Genomic DNA, 18,587 nt, shown 5'->3' with positions numbered 1-18,587 from the left:
CTATCAAACAGCGATACATCACGTCCCTGCCCCTGCTCCCTCCTTCTTGTCCAGCCTCTGGGTTTGTTAAAAATGGTGTCATCCAGTGTCTCTGAAGCCCCTTTCGCCCATGCTGCCTTCCCTCCTTGGTGCAGCCTGGTGCCTGGCACCCAGTGACAGCTGCTGATGGATGAGCCTGTAGCCCCTCCCATCTTCTCTTCGTGGAGAGGATGCCCTAGCTTGTGGAAGAAAGGTTATCAATCCATCCAGCTGAGGTCAGCCCTCAGCATGCGTCTGGTCCTGGCTGGCTCACAGAAATATGACAGTTCTGGATGACCCAAAAGCAGTACAAATATGACTTTGGACTCTGCAGAATAATTCTTTTATCCTCCAATACAATGGACTTTAGCGCATGTCTGGAAACTGTAGGCCTTGTGGAAGTTAATTTAGCCATGGGGCTCACATTCCCTTAGGGAAATAATGAAGTGAAAACACAGTAAAACACACTGACTTTCCCTGGCATGTTTCTTTCCAGCGTATAAAGCCTATTCCATATCACCATCCAATACTGCATAAGTCCTGCCACACCATTCACTTTGTAGCTGCTCCTGGACTGCGCACGGTAGGAATCTCCCCTGCACAGCCCGTACACGTATGCACACGCATGTACACATGTGTCTGCATGTAACCAGCCTGGTGTCCCTTACTCCAGCTGCTGCGCAGTGGCCTGGTCAAGCCAGGGGAACACCACTAAAATCCCCATGCAGTCTGTGACATCCTGAGTTCACTGTGGGTGAGTCCCAACTTATGAGGCTCCCCCACAGTAAAAGCTCAACAATTAGGTGCTCAAAAATCAAAAAATCCGGGCGGCCCATTATGTCAGAACCACCTTCTAACACATTGCCACTGAGATAAGCCTGACTGCTTGTGCCAAGCTACAAAGATGTAAAGCAGGGGTTATCTTAGTTGTGTAATTCCCTTGGCCTGATTTGAAGTAAGGGTCTCTAACTAGACAGGGTGCAAACAACTGCCAACTAGAGACCCCCATTTCAAACATGATGTAATTTACCATGTCATGCATGATGTAATATGTTAGGTCACTGAATGGTGGGGGTTGCACATTTTTGTTAGCTCAGTCAATTATAACTAGTGAGTTTCAGTGTGTTTTTCTCTTTTAAACATTAGTATTTTTATTATTTCATTACCTAACTATGAATCCACTCTATACTTTCATTTTTTTCAGTGAATTATTATGTATTTTTTACCTAACTTAAGATGTTATTACGTTACGTTACGTTACCAAACTATAATGTCACTTTAACCTTTAGGTTTTCACTGGATTTCAAGTTTTTTTAAAACTTAAATAAGATCCAATTACCTAACTATATTGTCAAGTAAATCTTTAGTTATGTCAGTGGATATCTGTTTTTTTAAATCATATCTTCCCACCTACCCTGCTGAGCACAGCTTTTAGATATGTGCAGCGGTCAGTTGGCCATGTTGCCTGACCTCTGGGAAGGCCTTATGCCCAACCTCCTGTGGGTGCTCATCCCCTCTGCCCACGGCCTTTGGCCATGCATGACCGCAGGGCCTGCCCTGTGGTGGGACTCTGTGCCTAACCCTTGAGGGACTGAACCCCCTTCTGGGCAGAGAGCCAGGCCCTGTGCCCTACCCCCTGAGGGCAGACAGCCCTCCCAGTACACACAGCTGGCCAAACTCTTGCCCCAATACCCCACAGTGCCCAACCTCCTGCTACACATGGGTAAAATCCATGCATAATGTGGAGTTGGATGCCGGGCCTTGCCGGTGGCCAGGTTTTGCACCTAGCTCCCCACAGGTGCCTAACACCCTCACAATGCAGGGCCTTCAGTTATGTGTGGCATGGGGATAGCTCCCGGGCCATGGCAGCAGGCTCGACACTCAACCCCTGCCAGCAGCACAATCCCTATCTGAAGACAGCTAGTATGACCGTGTGCCTAGCACCCCGCAGGTGCCCAAAACCCTGCTGTGCATGGCTGAATGCCTTACGCAGTATGGGTTTGGCGGCAGGGCTTGCACCCTATCCCTCAGCGGTACGCAAGCCTTCACTGCACGTGGCCTTTAGTCGTGCATAATGTAGTTGGCTACAAAGGCTGGCCTCTGGCCGCACCCCGCACCCAACCCCCCATGAGTGCCCATCCACTCATGGACCTCCACCCAACAAGAATATATGTATTTTTTGCATTAGGCCAAGCAAGCGTCACACCATGGTAGCATAAAACAATGCAAGCTGCACCAAGTAAAGCTTAAACTGTTCCCCGATTACAACACCTATGGAATAACCAGGGCACCACAAGGGTGGGCCATACTGGGTCCCATGGGAGAACCGCAGTCCCCACTACAAATTTCTATTTTTTTTATTTTTTGGTACCTATGACTCATCCTCCTTCCCCCCTCAAGAAACCTAGGGCATCAGAATGTTCCTATCCTATCTTCTCAACTTGTTCACAACATGGGGCCTGAGTCCCCATGTACTGTAAAGGCTGCTGCAAAAAAGTTTCTTCAAATGGCGGCAAACTCGTTCAGTCCCACGGGAAAGGTCCTGTAAAGGCCAAAGAAGAAAATTCTCTCTTGGCCAATCAGAAACCGTATTTTTTAGATTTATGGTACCACTGGAGTCCTGCGGGATTCAACTGGGCCATTCTTCTTGATAGAACTATTTTTTAACCCCTTGATGACCACCCTGAACACCTCCTTGAGGTGAATTTCTAGAAGACGGCTGAACGTATACCAAATGGTGAAAAGACCGATTTCTGAGTAACAATTTGACTTTCTGCTAAATTTGGTCTAATTCTGTTCAGCTGTTGTTTCCTGTAGCAGAGCGTTGTATGCATGCATAAAGGGGATTTTAATTGGCCCTCTTCATCCATTGGTCTGGTCACCTGCCATTCACATTATACGTCAATCCACCTTAACATACAGCATGTGCAGTCCACTTCAGCCATTGACACGCTAGCACTGTGACTGATGGCATGTTACTGATCACATGTGCACAGCAAACTAAAAAGAAGTGTACGTCTGTGCCAGGGCTGGCGGCCCAATACTTTGTCAGTGCTTTTTATTTTGACTTAAAAAAAAAAAAATTGCCTTCTTTTGGTGTTAAAAAATGCCTTCAATTACAGTAATTCAAAGTAAATTGTACCGTTTCCTTTCACCAATAATAATTAACATTTCCTGTTATGTGCACTAAAGTAGTTTCGATAGCTGTTCTAAGTACATCTACCTGTTTGGACGCACCCCTCATGTTCTATCAAACTTACAAGTGAGTGTTCATTTTTTTACATTTACACATTTAACTGCAAGTACATGACATGCGCCTCACGATTGGGGGCAACATATTTTCTCCCCCCATTTTTGTGGCATATTCTGCAGTACGGAAAAAATCGAACCTGTATTGCCATTTGCCAAGAGAAAACCTGTTGACTTGCCAATGCTTGTTTTTTGTGAGGTTGCATAGTGCGGATCATGGTGCAGCTGACCGACTGCCGAGGTGCAATCCCACAGGAAATCACCTGTCTCGTAAAACAAGCACTTGGAATGTTTGCTTTCTGCACTGTGGACTGGGGATGTTTGAGGAGGCCGTCTGTGGTCTTCAGCTGATTACATCTTCAGACAGCGAGCAGTTAATAGACCAAGGCTCGAGATAAAAGAGCAGAAAGATTCCCTCTTTAAATGGCACTGAGCAATTACGGCCTCTGGGGAGGCAATTATAATGCTTGGTGATACTTCCAGCTTCCTCTGCAGAGAGGGAAGGCCCACGTGCGGGCCATGTGTCAGTGTCAGACATGCAGGGTGCATCAGCTGCAGCCAGAGTCCTAATGAGACAGGCACTGAGTTATGAGACTGACAGATCCACGGGCTAGTGAGCTCGGTGGGCCTGTCCTCTGCACGTGGGAGAAGGGAGGCGTGCTGTCTCCATGAATCAGGCCCCTTGGAAACATTAGACTGTTTTCCTAACAAAGAGACATCCGCTAGGAGTGATTTAGTCCAGAGTAGTTTCCCGATGCACATTGCATTTTTGGACTTGTAAATAGGGCTTCCGGTTTTATGGTATTCATTTATTTTACCATTTCGCCTGTATTCATCCATATTTATTTTTTAGGCGCTTATTGTTGTTTGTCCATATTTGTTTATGTTTAGAGAATAAATGAAGTTGTAAAATCATAGCTTTGCACATGTATTTAGCTGATAACAATGCATTCCTACTTTCATGCCTGTTGTGTTATAGCAAATTAAGCAGCCGAATATAATGAAACATTACAGGCACAACTAAATATTGGCATTACACTAATATATGTTGACATATGTCTGTATTTAAGGAAATCTCATCCTGGTTTTTACATTTTCGATGCTATCTGCTCAGCTGTTGGCCTGAAATTCATGAGCTACAGCATGGAGAGTTACTCACTCACTAGAAGTCCAATTGTATGTATTTTTCCACTTTTAGAAATAAATATAGAAAGGAAAAGATTGATTTTTATGTTTTTATCTGTAAAAATCAATATAAATGGCAGGCCTTTAAAAGACTACTTAAATGGGTGGCACAATAAGTGCTGCAGGCCCTCCTGTAGCATTTCATGTACTTGCCTTGGGTGCATGCTATATCACGTTACTAGGGACCTTTAAGTAAATTATGCTAATCAGTGGCCATATTATATATTAGGGCGCACTTTCCCTGTTTTCGCCTGGCGCACCTTAAAACAGGCGTGCCGGGCGCAAACAGAGAAAGTGTGCCCTATTGCATAGAATGCGCTGCCGCCAGGGCTGCTGTAAACTGCACCCACATGCAAGGGGATGTCTGGGGGTCCAAGGGACCCACTTTCCCCTCTCCAGAGGGCTGTTCTCAGGGGGCGCACTGACAGTGCGCCACCTTTTAGGTGGCGCACTGTCAGTGCGCCTCCTGAGAGTGTCGTTGCCTCTTTGCCCACGTCTGTAATAGGGCGCAGGTGCAGAGGCAACAGGATTCCCTCATGAGCATGGGCCATGCCCCCATGCAAATGAGGGGACACTCTCTGAAGGTAGCTCTGGCACTTATAGTGCCCCAGTCTATTTGTATTACAGTAGGGGGCCGCACAAGTTTCTGCAGCCCCTTCTGTAGTACCAAAGTGTCCCGGGGAGGCACAAAAGGGGCGCAACGCCTGTTGAGTCCCTGGGACACCTTCTGCAATGCGGTCCCATGTATAGACACATTTTAGCATGTTCCGTGGAGATTGCACAAGCACTTTTACACTGGTTAGCACTGGTAAAGTGCATAGAGTCCTAAGGCCAACAAAACCGATTTCAGAAAACAGATGGGGTGACGGAAAAAATGTTTGGGGCTGACCCTACAGAGAGGGCCAAGTCCAACATTGTTCAGTTAAAACTACAAGTTCCAGAATTAAATTTGCTGTTGCTTGAAAAACCAAGACTGACTGAACGTGTGAGACATTACATAGGGCCACTTGCCAGCTATGAGAATGTGGGCAATGTACTTTGGCACAGATATCTGGGCACATAATGTTTGAAATAGATACATAGCATGATCTATCAGGAAAATAGTTAACCCACTCCAACCAGTGTATAATCAATAGATTAGTTTATTTTTACCTGACCGGCAACTATCCAGTATAACTTATCTCTGAATAATAGGAAACACTACCAAATGCAATGTCAACAGTTAACCTTGGAGCCAGCCGGCCAATGAGTATCTCTGAACCTTAAATGGTGTCCACATTCTAAAAGTTCTATAGGACAATACAACGGTAGTAAGCTCTAGGGATATTCACAACAAAGCACCCCAAGAGTAGGTAACATCAGATGTCACTTAGTACTATTGCTATCATGATTATCATGATTTTTTGATTTATTATCATCTTCGTAATGGTAGTAGTAACAACAATAATCAATATTATTAGTAGTGTTATCATTATTTTTGTTCTCCTTGGTTTTAATGTAGTGCTTTATAGTGCTATGTATTGCTAATAGTATACAATATTATGAATGACAACTAAAAGTGAAATGAGTGACTACTCATTAAAGTGATTGAAGTGTAGATGGAGAATATCGCGAGTGCCAGAAGGCTCTCCCCCAGAGTGCCACAGCCGACAATATGGGGGGAGGTGGAGGGGTTGGTGATGCAACTCAGGGGCCCCGCAGGAGAAAATCCCTACATTGGGCGTGGTTCACCACTTTCTACTGACTGGAGCCTGGCTGTGGTAGGTGGAAACTTGCTGTAGCTGTGGTTGACATGAGAGGGACCGTAGGGCGATTCCAGGTTTAAAAGGTGTGGCAAAGCAGGACATGGACCCAGAACACACTGCAGAGGGGGATCTCTTCTTACCTCGCACACCCATTCAGTAGTTTGGTCCTGACATATATAAGTTGTTATGTGAGGTCACGCTTTTCTGTCAAAATATACTGTTGTTTCAAGCAGTAGTTGTCTCTACCTATTTTCTGTTGTAGGTAGTTGCTATGTTTCATGTTGTGTTCTACTGTTATGGTATGCCTGTTGTCGTATTGTAGCGGGGTGAGATCATGGTTGGAGGGGATACTTCAAGTACCTTGGCATCTCATATAAAGTTAGGCACAGTGAACAAAAGTGTTATGTGGACCTCGAAAGGAGTGCTTGAAGGAATCGTTTGAGTCTGCAATTTTTGGGGAACATTGGGTCAGTCGTTTTCACAGTCCTTTCCCCATCTCTAATGCATGACCAGTTGACACTACAGGATACTTGCCCTTACGGGGTTGTTGGAGGATGTGGTCTGCGCCATTAGACCAAGACATGGCCCCGTTGCCCAGACTAGCAGATGTGGAAGGTGCCCTAGGTAAGGTTGCTCTTAGGTAAGCTGATGGTAGAGAGCAAGGACTCGCATAAGAGCAATTGCCCGGTTTATGCCCCTGGGAGGGCCCTTATGAGGCTCCAGGAAGGTTCAAGGGTGCCAGGGGTACTGGGTTGAAGTGCAAATCATGTGTTCACAAAATGTTTTTGACTCACTGGGATTGGGTATAGGTGACTCGGTGTCTAGTGGACCTTGTATTGCGTGAAAAAACAATTTGACAATTTGCAACTGTGTAGTGATGCTAAGTTGGAACTCTATCCTTACTTATAAATACGGCCTGAGATTTATATGTCAAGCCAAAAACAAATATTAGACTCAGGCTGTCATTGGGATGGGGTGTATTTGGAGGGAGGTTTGATTTGGCAGAGGCCATAAACGTGTCCCCTCTATATACCTATTGCTGTGTCAAACTCTGGTCACAATTAATGAATACTATATAGAACCAGAGGATGGTGTCATTAGGTCTCACCTGCACAGCGCGCATGCGTTGCATAGAAGAGACCTTTAGAAATCGATTCTGTTTTTCAGGCAAAAACATGCACGCATTGCATTGCTTTGATGGCAACGCGTGCACGTTTGGCGATTCCCTTGCGGGAGCGAGCTTTGAAACCATCTGTTTGTAATTTACAGATGGTTCTGCTCCAACGTAGAGTGCAAAATCCCTCCCTTCGTCACAGACCAAAGATCTCACATACACACATTATCCATACGTTCGCTGGTGGGGCCCATAACACCAACATTCACTCACCATTAATCTGTGTTTCTTGGGAGGCGATTATCTTCCAAACGCTGGTATGAGAAGGAAATACCACTTTACCCTAATGAGTGACAATTCTACACAACCTTCTTATACTCATTAGGCCCTGAACTTCACCTTTAGTATTCCTCTCATAAATCGGGATGGATCAGTTAGTTGCTGGTTTAGCTTAATTTCTAATTCTCTAATTAACCTTTTCGTTAACACATTTCAATGAATAAACAACCCAACTCATTTCTGTAGATATTCAATTTCAATCTTTATATTAATATTGCAAATTAAATTATTCATTTGATCAAGTTGCCATTCATATTTACCTATTCTGGCTAATTGGCGTCCACTATGTCAAATCTGGCAGTCTCGAAAATCTATGCCCATCAAATTTAGTAAGTTCAGTTCATCAGGAGTTTGGGCATTAATTCAGTCCATCAAAGAGTCAGGCAAACAGCTGTCCTGCAGTGTCACCGTCCTCTCCGTCAGCATAACGTCAGGAAATCGAGAAAGGCCAGAAACGAACCCGCACCAACCTCTCTATTCTACCATAATTTATAGTAAAAATCATTGACAAATTGTATCAAAAACGGGTCTTCAAATGTTCTGATTTGTCAATTGAAATCGTCTGACAGGATTCCCACCAAAATAAAGTCTCTGAGGTCATTATACTTGATTGTTCCGGTTTTTAGAAGCACATTATTGTTCTTTCAGAAAAGCTGGCTTGTGTCTCAGGGTAGCCTTGAAGGGTACAGCCTGGTTAGGGTCATGACGAGGCCACTGTAGCTGGCGTCAGCGCAGGCGCACTTCACCCATGCCTTGTTCGACGTCGGAAGTTGGGTTAGGCACCAGAGGCAGCCATTTTACGACAGGCCCAAATTGTCAACTTAAGCAAAAGAAACACAAAACGTAATTAATACATAGAAATGACTAAATAAATGTTATTCCCTCACTAATACCCATATGTGTGTGTATTTATCTAGCATTAAGCAACACTCAAGCGGGTTTATACTTACAAAATAAAGCACAAATCACAAATACCTCACAAAAGCGACATATATCATGCAATATTCTATTTGTCTATCATTAGTATGCGTACATATTTTAGTTTACAAATTAATAAAGTCATGCAAAGCAATCCCACGTGTATTTTGATTAGTTAATTCCACTTCAATCCATTAATTCAATTACGATTAATTAATTAATCTAATTGGTAAACATGCAAAAATGGTGTGGGTATACAAAACTTTTGTATTACCCGCTCCAGCAATCCCCCCTTTGGTGATTTTATCACCATACCACCCAAAAATGTTGTTCTGTCTTACGGAATCTTTAAAATATTTTCTTGCTCTTAATCATAATTCAGTTTCACCTACGTCTTCTCTCTTTGCTGATTCGTACATTCTCTCCTTCCACTCCTCCAATTCTATCTCCTCAATCTCCCTTTCTTGTTTCTTATCTTTTCTTTTAGATTTTTCGCTTTTTACTCTTTTTTTATTTTTATTATTTTTACAACAAATACAACCTAATTTTATCACTAAAATTATGCAAATTACACATGTTAATGGAAACAATATTTTGCCTACAAATGTACTACCAAGCTTTACTAAGAAATTTGTAATAGCAGCTATTTTCTTTCCAATCTTTTCCCAAACACCTTCAACCTCCAGTGGTACTATTTCATCATGCAATTCAGTAATATTCTTAATATAAATTTTCAGATCTTTGCTTTCGTTAGGAATGTAAGTACAAAAATGTTGAACCTTCAGCATTCCACAGACTCCACCCTCTTTGGCCAATAATATATCAAGGGCAAGTCGATCTTACTCCGCGCTAAATGATTACTTAAACTATGTACACCATTTTCTCTATCCATATGAACATTTTTTGAAAAAACCAGGCCTACGTAACATGTGCCATACCAATGGTCTGGCAAACGATAATATGCCCTGTTCCCACAAATAAAATATAATCCAGGAAAGACTGGATCTTTACCACCTTTAAATCCCCATCCACCCATGATTCGATATGTATCATGGCACTCACTATTACCTAGAAAATAATTATCATACACAGTTTGATTCCTTCGAATTCAAAATTTCCCTTTCTGAGGCCAATCTAAAGCTATAGTTGGACTAGCTTCTCCTTTCAAATGTTTTTCTTTCTCTATATCCCAGACTGTTTTCTCCACTTTCCCTTCTGCTGCCTTTCTTTGCATTTTCAATCTCCTTTCTTCAACCATGTCTAAGAATGTCTTTTCCTCCTTCTACAAACTTCATGTCAAATTGTTTCTAAAAATATACTCCTTAGTTCTTTAGTTTCTAAGAAAAATTCACCTAATACCCTAGCAGGTTTTACTTTGTTTAGTTTATTATAAGAAGGCACTTGCGCAAAAATGTTATCTACATCTGAAAAATAATATTCTAATTTCCCTGTCTGATAAAATAAACTAGCTATTACACTACATGTTATTCCATACGTTGCTGGAAGGTGATGATAAGTCACTCCGTCAGAAACAGATGCGGGTAACTGTATACATACGTAGCAGTCCCGTACGTCCATTGTCTTTACATATTCATACAATAATTTTGAAAACACATTATTAGAAAAATCTGTTATTGACCTGTCTTTATGCAAATAATTATTATCTATTCTAGTTGGAACTACCGTTTGGAATTTTCCCTATATTAGTTTTATTCTCACTATGTCCTTCTAATGTATCTATAGTGACCTTTAAAGAAATGACAAGAGCGAGGATGCTCCATAAAAGCATTAATAATCCTGTACAACAACAACACATTTTACACCATCTTTTCATGAATGAACATCTACCTTTGCTATTATCTATGTTAGCCATCTTTGTTAAAATGGACTGTGTCTTTTGACTTAGCCTCTTTCACTTCACAACTAGTTTTCTAACCTAAGGCTCTAACACCTATTTGGTTCTACCAGTATCTATCTTTTGATTTAATTTCTTGTTCTCTTCGTCAACAGTTTTCTTGATTTATTCAATTTGGCATCTCATCATTCTTCACTTTCCTCTCGTTATCCAAATGCAGAATTTCCTGAACTTCCGTTTCTTCTTCTCCAATGTCGGACAAGAGAACTCTCAGGATTTCCGATTCTACTTCTTCTTCAACCACTTTCAGTACAGCCTCCACTGGATTTCCTTGACTATCTGCCTCTTCTCCCTTTTCAAGCAGAGCCACGTACGTCCATTTCGGTGACTTATACTTCTGGTTAGGTTTCCTTGTTCTTTTACTCTCTTTATCCTCAGTTATTTCGTCCTCTTTTGATTTTTCTTGACTTGTCACTTCATTCACCTGTTCAGCTCTTGGTGAATTCACTCGTGTCAGTCGATATCTCAATTTCCTTATTTTATTGGGCCAAACGTCATCTCTTGCAACTCTTTTTACTTTCCTCCCTTTGTCATTCTTTTCATTCCTCCAAGCTCTCTTTCTTAGAACTCGACCTTCAGGTATTTCATTTTCACTCTCTTCAGATTCTGTCTCAACTTGCTTTGTCTTTTCAACGACTTCTTCTTCCACCGCTTGTTTTGTTTTCCCTACTTCTGTCCCTCCTCAGATCTCCTACACGCAATCTTCCTGCTGGCTACTTGTCCCTTCACCCAGCCGCGGCCCGTGGAGGGAGTTCCATGGGGCGGTAAGGCGGGGAGGGGGAGGGGTAGGGTGGGGGGTTCTAAAAACCGGAATATGGATAATTGCAGGTAAGTAAACAATTAAATAAATAAAACAAATTTCGTAGCGCGCACTGCATCGCAAAATGCGATGCAGCGCGCGCTACAAAATTCTTTTTTTTAATTTAATTGTTTACTTACCTGCAATTATCCATATTCCGGTTTTTAGGAACCCCCCACCCTGCCCCTCCCCCGCCCCGCCTTACCGCCCCACGGAACTCCCTCCACGGGCCGCGGCTGCCTTCACCTAACTGGATGTTGCAGTTCCCTACACCTCCTCGGGGGTCTTCCGCAGAAATCTGTCCCTCTCTCTCTGTACCTGTACCTTGTTCACTTAAATTTGTTATTTCAGGTGGAATTTCTCTCAGTCTTTCATCTGGTACTTCCTTTTCACGAATTGCTCTTATTGTTTCTTCAGTTCTCTTTCCTCTTTTCTTTCTGTGTCCTTTTTTAGAACCCTGCGCTTCTTGCTCGTTTCCAGAATCGCTGGATTCAGAAATCTGCAATCTTCTTCTCAGAGAGCTACTTCTCGGGACCAAAGCTAGACTTGATTCTGTTTCCCCCCTTTCAGAGTTTTCTCGTGTCTTTGACCCTTCGTCATCTGACTCAGTACTGATTCATCAAAATATTCTTTTCCTGTACTGTCCACCGGATTCGAAATTCTCAAAGTGTGACTTGCATGGATCCACTTTTTCAGTCCAGCACACTTCACAGCTGTTGTTGTGGTCAGAATGACTTGTCGTGGTTTTCCCCACCTTGGGACCAAACAATTTCTTCTTCTGTGGACCTTTATCCTTACCCAGTCACCTGGGCTCAGATCATGGGCTGGCTTCTTTTCAAGTGTGGTGGCATCTGCTCCAACCTGATGAAACACAGAATGAACTGAGTCAGCCAGGCCTTTACAGTATTCCAAAACCATGTCATCAGTTATAGTCATCAGCTTGTTGACTGGAATAAACACATGTCTCATCGCACATCCCATGATTATTTCATGAGGACTCAATCCTGTAGTTCTGTCTGGAATTGATCTAATAGTCATGAGTACCAGAGGCAAGACATCAGGCCATTTCATACCTGTGGGCAAACACATTTTCCCTATTCTATTTTTGATAGTACCATTCATCTGTTCAACCACACCAGAAGCCTCTGGTCGGTAGGCACAATGTAGTTTTTGTTGTACATTCAATGCTTCACAAATTAATCCTACAATCTCATTATGGAAATGTCCTCCTCGGTCTGATTCAGTTGTCACTGGGAACCCGAACCTAGGGATGAACTCTCTCAGCAGTAGCTTGGCTACTGTCATCCCATCATTTCTCCTTGTTGAGAATGCTTCCACCCACCTAGAGAATAGGCAGACCACAACCAAAATATACCTCAGCCTGTTACAGGGAGGCATCTCAATGAAATCTACTTGCATTCTGGTGAAAGGCCCTCCTTCCTGATTTATTGTTCCCAGACTCACTACTGTCTTCCTTCCAGGATTATATTGCTGACATATTAGGCACCTTTGACAAAGACTTTCTGCTGCAAGTCTGAATTTTGTATTGTACCAGGTCTGCTTAAATGACCTGATCATGGCATCTCTCCCTATGTGTCCCTGGCCATGATACATCCGTGCCATGGTAGACATCATACTATCAGGCATAACTGGTCTTCCATCTCGATAGACCCACACATGATCCTTTTCCCTTGGGGCACATCCTGCTTTTACCCACTGTCTCATTTCCTCATCTCCTGCCTCTTCTTGCAACTGCCTTACCTCTTCCCAAGTCCCTACAATGTTAGTAAACATTAATGAGCAAGAAGACATTTCTCTTTCTTTAGCCCGATTGACCGAATTCTGATTATGTGCACAATACTGTGCCATGTCATTGGCGTACCTATTTCCTGTGGCGATATAATCACCACCTTGACTATGAGCAGCACATTTTACAACAGCCAGTTGTCTAGGCAGCTGTATCGCCTCAAGCATCTTTCCAACCACTTCAGCATTTTTAATAGGAGTTCCACTCGAGGTCAGGAAACCTCTTAGTAGCCATAGTTGGCCAAAGTCAAGGACCACTCCAAAGCCATATTGGCTGTCAGTTATCACAGTCACTCTCACACTCTTCCCAATCTTGCATGCTCTAGTCAAAGCCACGAGTTCTGCTACTTGGGCTGATTTTACTCCGTTCAGATAGGACGCTTCTATTACTGCTGCGACTGTGCATACTGCATACGCTGCGCTCAGCACTCCTTCATCTGTTCTCAAACATGACCCATCAACGAACATCACAAAATCACTTTCTGGCAAAGGTACATCTTTTATATCTGGTTGTGGTTTTGTACAAAAATCAAGTACATCCAAACAATCATGATCTACTTCATCTCTTACTTCCACAATCTCAGCATCAGGCAACAAAGTTGCAGGATTCACATTCAAGCATCTTGCAAGACTCACATTAGTTGCACCTAATATGACCTTTTCATACTTAGTCAGCCGACTGTGTGTCATATACTGAGTACGACTCCTTGTTAACAGAATCGCTACATCATGAGGTACAAACACTTTCAATGGATACCCCATCACAATTCCTTCACTCTGCTCCAAACTTCGACAAGTTGCAGCCACCACTTTCAAACATCCAGGTAAAGCTACAGCTACTGGATCAAGCATTGATGAAAAATATGCAATTGGTCTTCTCAGTTTTCCATGCTTCTGGATTAACACAGAAAGTGCACATCCATTTCTCCCTGCAATACAATTCAAATTCTTTCTCATAGTCAGGCATACCTAATGCAGGTGCTTCACACAAACCATCTCTCAATTTTCTAAATGCTGCCAATTCCTCCTTGTTTAATTCAATGGGATATTTCACATCACTTCTCGTTAATTGCACCAAAGGTTTTGCGATCAAGGAGAAGTTGCTGATCCACTGACGACAGTATCCAACCATTCCCAAAAACATACTCACTTCTCTTTGAGTCATGGGAGCTCTCATTCCTTTTATTATTCTGATTCTGTCTATGGTTATTTTCCTTAGTCCTTTCTCAATGTTATGTCCCAAATACTGTACTTCCTTCTTACAAAACTGTAGTTTCGATGGTGACACTTTAAGTTCTCCATCTGCCAAATGATTCAGCAAGGCTATTGTATCTACCTCACAAGCTTCACGTGTTGTTGACGCCACCAAAAGGTCGTCAATGTACTGGACTAATACAGAGCTCTCGGGCATTTCTATACTCTCCAAAGACTTCTTTAATAGCTGATTGAATATTGAGGGGCTTTCTGTATACCCCTGTGGGATTCGGCACCATGCCAAAATACGCTCACCAAAACGAAATGCAAACATTTGCTGACTGTCGTGGTGCAATGGGATGGAAAAGAAAGCATGACACAGGTCAATCACTGTATACCATTCTGCATCATGGGGAATCTGATATAAAATCACTGATGGATTTGGTACAATGGGACAACATGATACCACAATTTTATTCACCTTTCTCAGATCTTGCACTATCCTGAATTTCCCATTAGGCTTTTTCAGTCCCATTATTGGTGAATTACATGGACTACTCATTATTTCTCTCAAAATTCCTTGCCTGATCATTTTCTCTATTACAGGAGTTACACCTTCAATTATCTCAGGTGTCAATTTATATTGCGGAACATTTGGATATGTTACTCCTTCCTTTACTGTTATTTTAATTGGATCTACATTTCTCATTAGCCCTACATCTTCTCCAGTGAAATCCCAAACTTCTGCTTTTACAGATTGTCTCAATTCTTTAGGTAATTCATCAGGGTTGAATACAGCATATGTTTCAGTAACTTCATTTTGTCTGTTAGCTATGGTCATCTTATACAATACATCATCATCCGGTGTTTCAAAAGCTATTCCATCCGGAGTACAAAATATAGTGCAATTCATTTTGCACAACAGGTCCCTACCTAATAAATTCACAGGGCTGGTGTCACACACCACAAAGTGGTGCATTTCTGAAAATTTCCCTATGCTAACTTTCACTGGGTCTGTAAGATATGTTTTAATCTGTCTGTTGGACACACCAACTACTTGGATCGTTTCATCCGAGAGAGGAAGATTCTTAACATCAGCTGATCTAACAGTTGATCGAGTAGCACCAGTATCCACTAGGAAAGTAATATTTTCATCATTAACCTTCCCATTTACAAAAGTTCCTGTCTGGTCTACTTCTAGAGTTGCGCCAAGTACGCACTCTCCTTCCTCCCTTCGGCACCGTCAATAGCTCTCTTCTGAGTCACTCTCATCGCGTTGCAGCGAATACTGCGAGACAGCTCTAGCGCGTGGCAGCTTATTTACCTGATCTTCAGTGTAGAATCCCGATTCTTTACTATACTTCTGTGTGTTTCTGCTCTGTGGAAAAGGTGGTTTTGGCACCTGATTCTGTGGGGGAACAACTTGCTGCTGTTGCTGCAGTTGACCACTCACCTCATGCTGCACCTGTGGGTTCAATGATGGATTTTTATTGTTAGTACTCGGGGGAAACTTACACTCGGATTTCCAATGCCCTATCCTGCCGCAATTATGACACAGAAATGTCTTTTTAGCTTCCTCAATATTCCCTTTATACTTTCCAGGATTACATTTCGGCTTTGACCCTGCTTGTTCCACTAATTGTGATTCTTGTCCCCCCGCTACCTTTACCTGTGCCCACATTGCCTTTTGTTTTAGCTTCCGCTGTTTTGCTTCAATTTCATCACTGAAGTATTTAGCATGTCTCAATACTTCATCTATTTTCTTGTTTTGCCAATCTACCATATGTTGTTTAATCATCTCACCAATTTCTGGACGTAAACCATATACAAATCCGTATACAAAATGACTCAAATCCTTTTCACTCAGATTCTCAACTCTGCTAAACTGCTTAAAAGCTAATATTAGCCTCTCGTAATATGCATGTACTGGCTCTTTACTTTCCTGGTGTGTTCGATCAATCTTTACCCAATCTGTCTCTTTAGGGGGCACTTTGTTTTTCAAAAATACCATAACCTGCTCATATTTCTTCATTACCTCGGGATCTGGAGCTCCTGTTTTAGGATCCCTGGGATATTCCTGGGTTGACCAATTAATCATAAGTTTGCACTCTGTCCATAGATCTGCTGGTACAATTATGTCAAACAGACTATTCAAATCAATCCATAATACTTTAGACAATTTCACAAATCTGTCTACCTGCCTGTACCACTCGACGGGCTTCACACGCAGTCAAGGGAAATCATTCGTAAAAGACAAAATATCCTGTCTTGTCCATGGGACATGTACATATCCTCCTCCTGGAATCTCTCTCATAGGGCATTCCGTCACTACCTTCTCCTTTTCTCTTACAGGAAATGCTGAAAATGTCTTATCTGAGGCATCATCGCGTTTTCTATACCACCTGCTTCTCCATTTATCCACGTCTCCCCATTTTCACAGCAAAATGATTATGTCCTTAATTTGACCTATTCGTTCTGTGGTGTTCATATTCTCAATGTCCTTTTCAGTGAAATGGACTAGATATGGTTTCTGTAAGGCTTTTACTTTTTCAACATCAATGCCCATCTCATTTGTTACTTCTTCTAACCTTTCATGTAAGTTTTTTGCTCTTTGCTCTCCAGGTCACACTTTTACACAAAAATAATAATTCTTCATCCTGATAGGTTTTCAATTTTTCTGTTGGGATAGTCCCCACTATTAATTCTTCCAATACCATTCGTAACTTGGCCACATCAATTGATTGGGATTCCTTGTCTTTCCGCTGCAAGCTTCTTAACCATTCACTTAGCTCTTCTGTCGATGGTCCTACTGGTTTTTCTATACTTCCGTGTCCAAAATCTTTTTGTTTTTCTGACACTGTCTCTATCATTCTCATACGTCTCTCTGCACAATTCTGATCTATAAATGGATTATTTGTAAAATTTGGTTCCATTACACTCATAGTCTGTCTCCATGGAGTCTCATTCTGACTCACTCTTGGTTGTTCTACTGGTTTATTACTTCTGTAAGGGACTGTCAAACAATGCTCACTGTCCTTCTGTTTGTCAAAAATAGGCATTACTGGACCTATCGATACTGGAACAGTCACAGCTTCTAGATTCTTGGTCAATTCTCTTATTTTCTCAGTTAATTCCAGGGTCGTTTTCGCTAATTCTACAGAATTTTCTCCATCTGTTTTTTCTTCCGACCTCTTTTCAACTTCTCTAGTAGCACTGTTTTTACCCAAACTTAGAGATTCTGGTTCCGATTTTATAATTCGCATCGTTTCTCTCATTGGAGCACTTGGAGTTAATATTTCTGGTTCTGGTCGATACGGTGGTGGATTTTTATAGAACATATCATCAAGAATATCATCCTCGGACTCATTCACTCCATACCCTCTCGACTCCACATTATGCCTCTTTTCTACACACTTTCGTCCTTCATTCTCTCCTACAGTTCTTACAGGGAACACACCCTCAGTCATACTCGCATCCCGCCATCTTCTCATTCGATCATTATGCGTTTCATGTCCGTATGATCTTCCTACCATTTCTTTGTCTCTCTCGTTCGTGCATTTTGTCTTCCCATTCCGTCAAAGCCTCAAACTGCGTCGGTCTAGGTCTTGTTTCTAAATTCATCATTTTCTCTCTCAAGTTTCTCAAAACAGCCAAATTAAATAAACCATGCTCTGGAAAAGCTAATACTCCGTCTTCTTTCATATATCTCACCCAGTTATCTAACCAAATACAAGTATGATACCCATATTTCGCAATCATAAAGGATGCAGGGGTTTTCGGTGGAGGAAGTAACTGTCCTTCCCTAGTTTTAACTGGTTTGTCCTTCTTAAACCACTTCTTGATTCTTCCTAACCATGTTTTTCTCTCTTTTTCTGGTGGATCGTAATACATTTTCTTGCCTTTCGCGTATCGCTAGTCTCTCTTTACAACTGTACCGCTAGTCTATCCAATCACAGCGCGACTCACACTAACGCACCAATTCAGAGCGTCTACGTCACTGTCACAATCCTCAAATCCCAGTGTGACTCACACTCCTAGCGCGGCGTACACTAACGCACCAATCCGGAGCGTTTCACAGTTCTGACCGACTGTCCAAGCCCAGCGCGGTCGTTCTGACGTCAACAGCCGCTGCGGCAGCTCCTGCTCCTATACTGTCTATCCTCCTTTACAAATCCGCTCAGTAAGTTTTTGTTTCAATTTATACACTTCTGTTAGTAACAACATAGAAACATCTCCATTGTCCGCTTCGCTAACCAAAGAACAGCAAAAGACCTTTCTCACGAGAATTCCGTCTTTCCCGAGAGC

Source organism: Triturus cristatus, chromosome 3_2, assembly GCF_964204655.1.
Source record: "Triturus cristatus chromosome 3_2, aTriCri1.1, whole genome shotgun sequence".
In the NCBI taxonomy this organism is placed as follows: Eukaryota; Metazoa; Chordata; class Amphibia; order Caudata; family Salamandridae; genus Triturus; species Triturus cristatus.
The sequence above is the reverse complement of the archived record's forward strand: the minus strand, read 5'-3'. Positions refer to the sequence as shown.